Here is a 7968-nt window from a genome sequence, read left to right on the forward strand (position 1 = left end):
CTGCAGTTCAAAAGGAACGATGGTGTCCATAACTACAATACCAGAAGCAAAACTGACGTTCATTAGTCCACATTAAGGTTGTCTTTAGCACAAGAAAGATTGCACAATGCTAGAGCTAAAATTTTTGTTTGCGTACCCATTGGTACACAGTGTCCGACAGACAGTAAAGTAAAATCTGAAAAAGAAACGGAAAAAGATTCTTCCTGACAATTTCTACCACTGCCTGAAACTCTTCTGTTACCGCAATGCGTAAAAGGTGGTGGGTAGGAATTAGTAATTCACATTTACATATATAATATTAGTAATAACAATAATAAAACAGACAAAGTTCTGAATATTCAGCATATTTCCATATTTATAAAATAATTTGTGATGTGAATATAAAATGATTCGTTGCACTTCATTACGATTTATTGTGCAAATTATCCTTGGAACATGAAACTACTTAAGTAATGGTCACGATCATGGACGCCAATGATCCGTACACGTATAAGCTTTCTCGCTTCTTTAGTTCAGATTATGAGGAGGTAGAGGGCCGAAAACAGACTACTGTGGGATAAGGAACTAACGGTCGACAACTAATACTTAGTTTCTTATTGACATAAACTGAAGTGGGATATCTTTTTAATTTCGATCATAAATGTAATATGAATGCATGGCGCCTTATTTCGGGTGTGACATGTCGCATTCAAATAACTGATACAGATTGATGGGCCATGAATCTGCAACCGTCAATGCAGAATGCACAGTTACGTTCGCCCTCCAGCGGGAATCTAAGCTTAGCGAGCGCAGAGGACATGGACGGTCTCTGTGGATAACTGGGTCAGCCGAGGAGCGTGCTAGTATAGTCCACGCATCTGCGAGTAACTGTCTCTGGGTGGCACAGCGGTTTACGGAACTGCCTAATAAGCAGGAGAGCCCGGGTTCAGGTCCCAGTGTGGAACACATTTTCGTCACCACTGATGCTGCATTAAGTCCCGATGTAGCTGATAACAATTCCTTCCCTTTCCTTTCTCCAGTCCAAATTACGTAATGTCAATGTAAGAGTTAGGAAGAGTGTTGTGAAAGTATTTATCTCGAGTGTACCACTTTTACGGAAGAGAAACTTGGATGATAAAGAATACAGACATTAAGAAGTAGAAGATTTTGAAATGTGGTGCTATAGAGAAGTCTTGAAAAGGAGATCACGAAACTGGAGAGAAAATACTGAATCCAAATGCGGTGAGATATTTAAGACAGTATTTGACTGAAATTTGGCATTGTCTATTGAACCGGGGACCTAGAAACGATGGAGAGGCTTCGTCCCGCCATAGCTCTGAGTGGCTCACAATCCCACAACAGGTCACTGCAGTCCACCCGCCCCACCGCCGCCGCTCACCAAACCCAGGGTTATAGTACGATTCGGCCCCCAGTGGAGCCCGCCGGGGAACGTCTCACACCAGTCGAGTGTAACGCCAAATGTTTGCGTGGTAGAGTAATTATGGTGTATACGTATGTGGAGACTGTGTTTGTGCAGCAATTGCTGACGTAGTGTAACTGAGGTGGAATAAGGGGAACCAGCCCGCATTCGCCGAGGCAGATGGAAAACCGCCTTAAAAACCGCCCATAGGCTGAACGGCACACCGGTCCTCGACACTAAAAGGCCAGTTCCCACTAGGGCTGCCACGCGTCAAAACCGCGCGGCAGCGGCGTGATTGCCATGGAAACGCCGGCGCAGCGCGGCGGGCTCTGCGTCGCGGTTTGACCATGGCGAACCGCTTCCGCTGCCGCGTGCCGCGCTCCAGGTCCGCGCCGCCAATCACAGACCGCGCTGAGCGTGACGTCAAATACGGAACCCCGGGCCACAGAAACTTCCGCCGAACCGCTGGCGCGGAAGCAGCGGCAGCTATGAAATACTTATCATCCGCTTCCAAGGAAACTATTAGGTAGAAAAATTTGATTCTTGAGCATGTTACAGCCTGATATCTTCTCTCGATAAAGGACCGAATTTATTTTCGTTATTCGTCGTGGTTACATTCTGTATCGCATTTACGTAAACGTTTACACGAAATTTTAATGAGTGTGCAGAGGTAAAAACGCATTGCGTGGACTTTGCGTACAGTTCGTTTTAGGTAATACATTATTGCGTATGAAATTTAGTCAACATATCGAAATTGTTTTTAAAGCTGAGAGCAAAACGAGATATTGAATGATATGTCGGCGGACGGTCTGTGCGGTGACCGCGTGCTGGTCGCTCGCGATGCGACCGATACTTCGTCCTGCTCGTCGTAAACCATGTGGTTGTATCAACCTCAGATTTCGTAAACGGTTGAAGAAACCGAAACGTGTTTTTTTTTTTTTTTTTTTTTTTTTTTTTTTTTTTTTTTTTTTTTTTTTGGAAACCATGACTTGTAAAAAGTCATGTATTTCGCCGCATGATAAATATCCAAAATCTATTTATCCAACGAGATATGAAAAGTAACTACAGTGTTTCAGAAGGGATAGATGAATTTTTTGAATCGTCATTTAATAGCATGTGGAATGAGAAGTTAAACCGAAACCTAATTTGCTGATATTTCAAAAGATGTAATTTGCTAAGTATCTACAGCTATTGATTATTTCCTTTGGCAAGTAACAAACGTTTTTTTCTTGATCCAGTGTACTTTATTGGTTCAAGACCAGTTTCGCCTTTTACTTTAAGGCATCATCAGTGGAATCTAGAATGATTCCGTTTTGTTTTGATATGTGATACTTGCAGATTATAAAACAGTTCACATCTTTCTTTACGTGAATAACTGATTACTTACAGTAAATCGAGTTTTTGGCGGACAACTGCGTTTCCACTCGCCTGGTCATGCTGGAGGTTGAACTAAAACTTATATAAGCACATTTTCATGTTCGCTCTTTTTTCTTCCGTCAGTAGCTGTGGACATTTTACCGAAAACTCTGATCTGAAGTCGTGACTACAGTGTGTTCACCTCATGTCCCTTCCTGTTTGGTTTGTTGATGTACATGTTGCCAACCTAAGGAATTACATGCTGAAAACTAATGTTTATTTATTTCTGTTCTCCTTATATCTGTATTTATGTGTGCCTAGCCAATGATAGTTATAGAAAGTTGAAAGTGAGTGCAGTAGTTGTCAGACAGTGGTTAAAAAGGTTTGGTGTTCAGCTGATTTCAGTTTTGGTTTAAATGTTTTGAGGAGGAGTGCATGGAAGAGTAAATTCGCTGCTTACATTAATAGACAAAATAGTAGATTAGCGTTTCAGCAGATGATTACTATCAGAATACTAACCCCTTTGTCCTCACTCTTTGACAGCCGGCCGGTGTGGCCGTGCGGTTCTAAGCGCTGCAGTTTGGAATTGCGTGACCACTACGGTCGCAGGTTCGAATCCTGCCTCGGGCATGGATGTGTGTGATGTCCTTAGGTTAGTTAGGTTTAAGTAGTTCTAAGTTCTAGGGGACTGATGACCTGAGATGTTAAGTCACATAGTCCTCAGAGCCATTTGAACCATTTTTGAACTCTTTGACACCTCATAATATGTTCTGTCAACAAGCCCCTCTTGTAGTCAAAGTTGTGTCGTAATTTCCTCTTCGGCCTCTTATTAATTCCGTACCTCTTCTTTAGTGACACGATCCTCGTATCTCATCTTCAGCATTCTTATTGATCACCACGTTTTGAAAACGTCCATTGTCTTCTTGACAAAAGTGTTCAACGTCCACGTTGCAATTGAAAACAGGCTGCACTCCACACAAATAATGTTGTAAAATAATACCCAACCATTACAATTTTCATTCGATGTGAACAAATTTTCTTTTTCAGAACGCTTTTCTTGCTATTGACTGTCTTCATTTTATATCCTCTCTACTTCTGCGTTCTCAATTACTGCTTCCCTTTCAAGTCATTGAAGTCTTAGAAATGCAGTTTGGTCTCTGTACAAGTTATAGATAATCTTGTGTATCTGTGTTTTATCGATGACATCTCCAGAGCTTCAAAGACTGTTTTAATTAAGATTGTCAAAACCTTTCTCTAAACATTCAAATGCTATAAACCCAGTTTCACAGTTCTTCAGTCTGTCTACTTAGCTAAGTGGTAGGGTCAGTAATGCCTTGCTTGTTCAGACATTTCACAGGAGTCTAACATTGTGCTTATATTAATTTGTACAGCCCCTCCCGCTCTCCTCTCTACATATTCCTTCCACTTTCTAGCCTTCTCTTATTTGCTTAGTTCTGGGTTGCCAAATGAGTTCGTGACAGTTGCTTCTCCTTTGAGCAAAGTTTCCTTTCTTCTTTCTCATTTTCATTCTCCTATGTTTTCCAAGTGCTAAATCGCGTTGCGTTTTTTTGTTATTTTTTATTTGCTGCATTTTTTTTGCTACTGCTTAGCTTTTTTATTTGCTGCATTTTTATATTTATCCCTCTTCTCAAATTTAATATATCACGCTTTATCTAACGATTTCTACGGTACCTTTTTCCCGTTCACATACTCTGCTGCATTCACCACTTCTTCTCTGAAAGATATCCGTTCGTATTCTAGCGGATTCCATCCTCTGTTTCTGTCAGTCGTTGCATTACGGTAACTTTAAGACTATCGAAAACAGTGGGTCTGGACTTATTCAAGTTCCATCTCCTTAATTTTCTACCGTTTACTGTCTCTGTAGTTGTAAACTGCAGCTCATAACCGATAAATTATTGTAGGTTTGCGTCTGCGCAGGGAAATGTCTTATAGCTTAACATCTGGTTTCGAAAACTCTATTCCAAGTATATATTATTCTTTCGTGATTCTTAAACAAAGTGCTGGCGATGGCTACATTATGCTCTGTGGGAAATTCTATCAGGTGGCTTCCACTTTCATCCCTTCCCCCTAGCCTTTGTGCTCTTACTGTTTTCGTGTACCTACTACCGTATCACATTTCAAATTTTTGTGTCGCTTAACTATCTGAAGGCAACGGCCTTGCCGCAGTGGATATCCCGGTTCCCGTGAGATCACCGCAGTTAAGCGCTGTCGGGCGAGGCTGTCACTAGGATGGGTGACCATCCAGGCGCCATGTGCTGTTGCCATTTTTCAGGGTGCACTCAGCCTCGTGATCCCAATTGAGGAGCTACTAGACCGAATAGTAGCGGCTCCGGTCAAAGAAAACCGTCATAACGACCGGGAGAGCGGTGTGCTGACCACACGCCACTCCTATCTGCATGCTCAACTGAGGATGACACGGCGGTCGGATGGACCCGATGGGCCAATTGTGGCCTGAACACGGGAGTGCTAACTATCTGAACAATCTCCTTTATCGTACATTGTTTCAATGTGTTAGGAGATAAGAATCATGAACGGTAGTCACGAAATCTGTTTATGGTGAAATGAGAAAACATGAATAATGAAATATGTGAAAGAGTAATTTGTACATAAAATGAAAACTTGGTATGTGTTCACCCAGCTTCGTCTTAACTTCATGTAGACGTAAGATATAGTTAATCAAACGCACCGGGCGCTTCAGTGCGTCCCGCCCCGTACCTCAGTGGCTGTCCGCTAGCGTCTGCCGCTTCCAGATGGGAACGCCAATTCCGCGAGCCGCCGCGTCAAAGCGGAAAACGCTGGCCGCTGGCGCTGCCGCACGCCGCGCTGTCGCGCTCTAGTGGGAACCGGCCTTAATCCGGCGGGCGGATTCGTGCCGGAGAACCTGCACGCCTTCCCTCTCGGTAAGCAGCGTGTTAGTTCGCGCGGCTGACCGAGCTGGCTAAATTTGGCATAGGTCAGTAGGACAGGTCCTGTGCCATAAGGAAGCCATCTGCTTAAGGGAAGAAGAGGAGTAAAAATCGTCGATGGACACCATCGCTTGGCTACACAAGTAGAACAGGGCCAACTAGAAATCGGTTCAAGGATATATGAAAAGTCTCAAAATGGTATCGCTGAGCAGCCTATGGCCGGCCGAAGTGGCCGTACGGTTCTAGGCGCTGCAGTTTGGAACCGTGAGACCGCTACGGTCGCAGGTTCCCGGACATGGATGTGTGTGATGTCCTTAGGTTAGTTAGGTTTAACTAGTTCTAAGTTCTAGGGGACTGATAACCTGAGAAGTTGAGTCCCATAGTGCTCAGAGCCATTTTTTTTTTTTTTTTTTTTTTTTTTTTTTTTTTTTTTTTTTTTTTTTTTTGAGCAACCTTTGAAAGTTTGTCGGTGGATTTATGCTTCGAGCAGTACCTGTGTTAGAACGGCAAGCAATATTCTGACAATCCCTCTAAAATACTACTGTGGCACAATGAGATAGTACGTCCATACCAGCTGATTCCTGTTGACAGAGTGAAATTTTCACTCTTCAGCGGAGTCTGCGCTGATATGACACTTCCTGGAAGAGACTCGAACTCGGGAGCGTCGCCTTAAGCGGGAAAGTGCTCTACCATCTTTTTTCTCCCTCTTTCATTCTTAAATCTCATTTTTGTTCTTTAAGGCTCGTTGCATTTGTTTGGGACGGACATCGCGTGACATCCACTCAAGTTCATCGTTGACCCGATCATTCAGTTTCAATATCACAGAGGGCACCTAACTCTCTTAGCGAGCACTCTTTTTTTTTACCTAGAACCGCTTTTTTTTTACAGTAGCTTTTTTTCTGCACGGCACTGCCAATGTGTCGAGTCCTAAACCCCTCCCACCCCTTTTGTCATGTCCCCTGTTGGGTCATAGCACCAAGTGTAAAGAAATCTTTACACGGAACTCTCATTCTCCGATGTAAGACAGACAAAGAAACCTCTTCTCTGAGTAGAAACTGAACACTGATGAAACTTAACAATTCTTCTTGAATCACACAAATACTTTGGAAGTCGAAAACGAGTAATTCTGAACAAAATGTTTTGAAAAAAAAACTCTTCATGTAACATAGAAGTTTCGGAAGCAAGGTAATATTAAATAGTAATAAGAACACAAGTGACATTTCATTTCCTTCTGTTCATTCCTGTTTCAAGCTGTTGTAGTGGTTCCACATATTTAACCGACACCCATTCTTTCAAAATGATCTTCAGCATGTTGCCGTAGTGTTTCTTGTGGCTGCGATTTTGCATATTCACACTTCATGTAAACGTGGATTTCTATATCGTTGCCTGACCCAAGTTTGTTGATGACATAACTTACACATTTTCCCAGTAACCAGCTAACGGCGTTGGTTTTTAATTTCGGAAAGTATGTCATGTCCGGTCTCAGGAGGAGCGATGGCGTTATACATATCGTCGAGGATCTGGTGAGAAAGGCGATTTGTTGCCTGATCCAATTCCAGTTACTTACATTGCCGCCACAGGTGAATCTGTGGATGGGTGTATCCACCAGATTGCATTTTCCACAAAGCTGTGTCTGGTTTAAACCGATCCCATATAGTCTCTCGTTTGTGCTGATGACATTGTTAACTGTTTTGTACCATGTGGAAATAGCGTCTGTAGATAGCCCGGCATAGTTGATGTTCTGCCATACAGCTTTCCAGTCACAACTAGGGAATTTCGATTCAATTTTTTCTGCCCTTATTTAACTTCCTTTCAAGTATGATGTCGCGCGCTGTGATACGTGTGTTGCTTCTGACTTCGTCACTAAGATAACTTGCTTCGAGGAAAAAGTTCCTCACATACTGCAGACGAGCATTAATCCTTCGCACATCAATCGGTGCTTGCAGGTTATGGGGCGTCACAGACTCAAAGAGCTTTGCGGTTATACATTGTGGAAGTTCTCTGTGTATATGGAAAATCCGTTTGAGCAACAGAGCACAAGCTTTATTTCGAATATCCACCAAACCGAGGCCCCAGTTTCTGAGACCCAGTATAACGGTAGTCACACCAAACCTGAATATGTCTCCTTGCCATAAATAATTGGTAACAGTGGATATGATCCCTTTCGCTACTAGTTTAGGGATTGGGAATTACTGCGCAGTGAAATACGGTTTAGACAAAATGCAGGAGTTGATAAACCTGACTTTTTTTGCACCTGGTCCATAGCTCGATGGATGTTCTCCATTA

The 7968-nt window shown here is 42.8% G+C and overlaps 1 pseudogene; it reads left to right on the plus strand.

Moving 5' to 3' along the window:
* Nucleotides 1–4923: 4923 nt before the first annotated feature.
* On the plus strand, nucleotides 4924–5040 carry LOC126282575 (5S ribosomal RNA; annotated as a pseudogene).
* Nucleotides 5041–7968: the final 2928 nt, after the last annotated feature.

Source organism: Schistocerca gregaria, chromosome 7 (genome assembly GCF_023897955.1).
Source record: "Schistocerca gregaria isolate iqSchGreg1 chromosome 7, iqSchGreg1.2, whole genome shotgun sequence".
Classification (NCBI taxonomy): domain Eukaryota; kingdom Metazoa; phylum Arthropoda; class Insecta; order Orthoptera; family Acrididae; genus Schistocerca; species Schistocerca gregaria.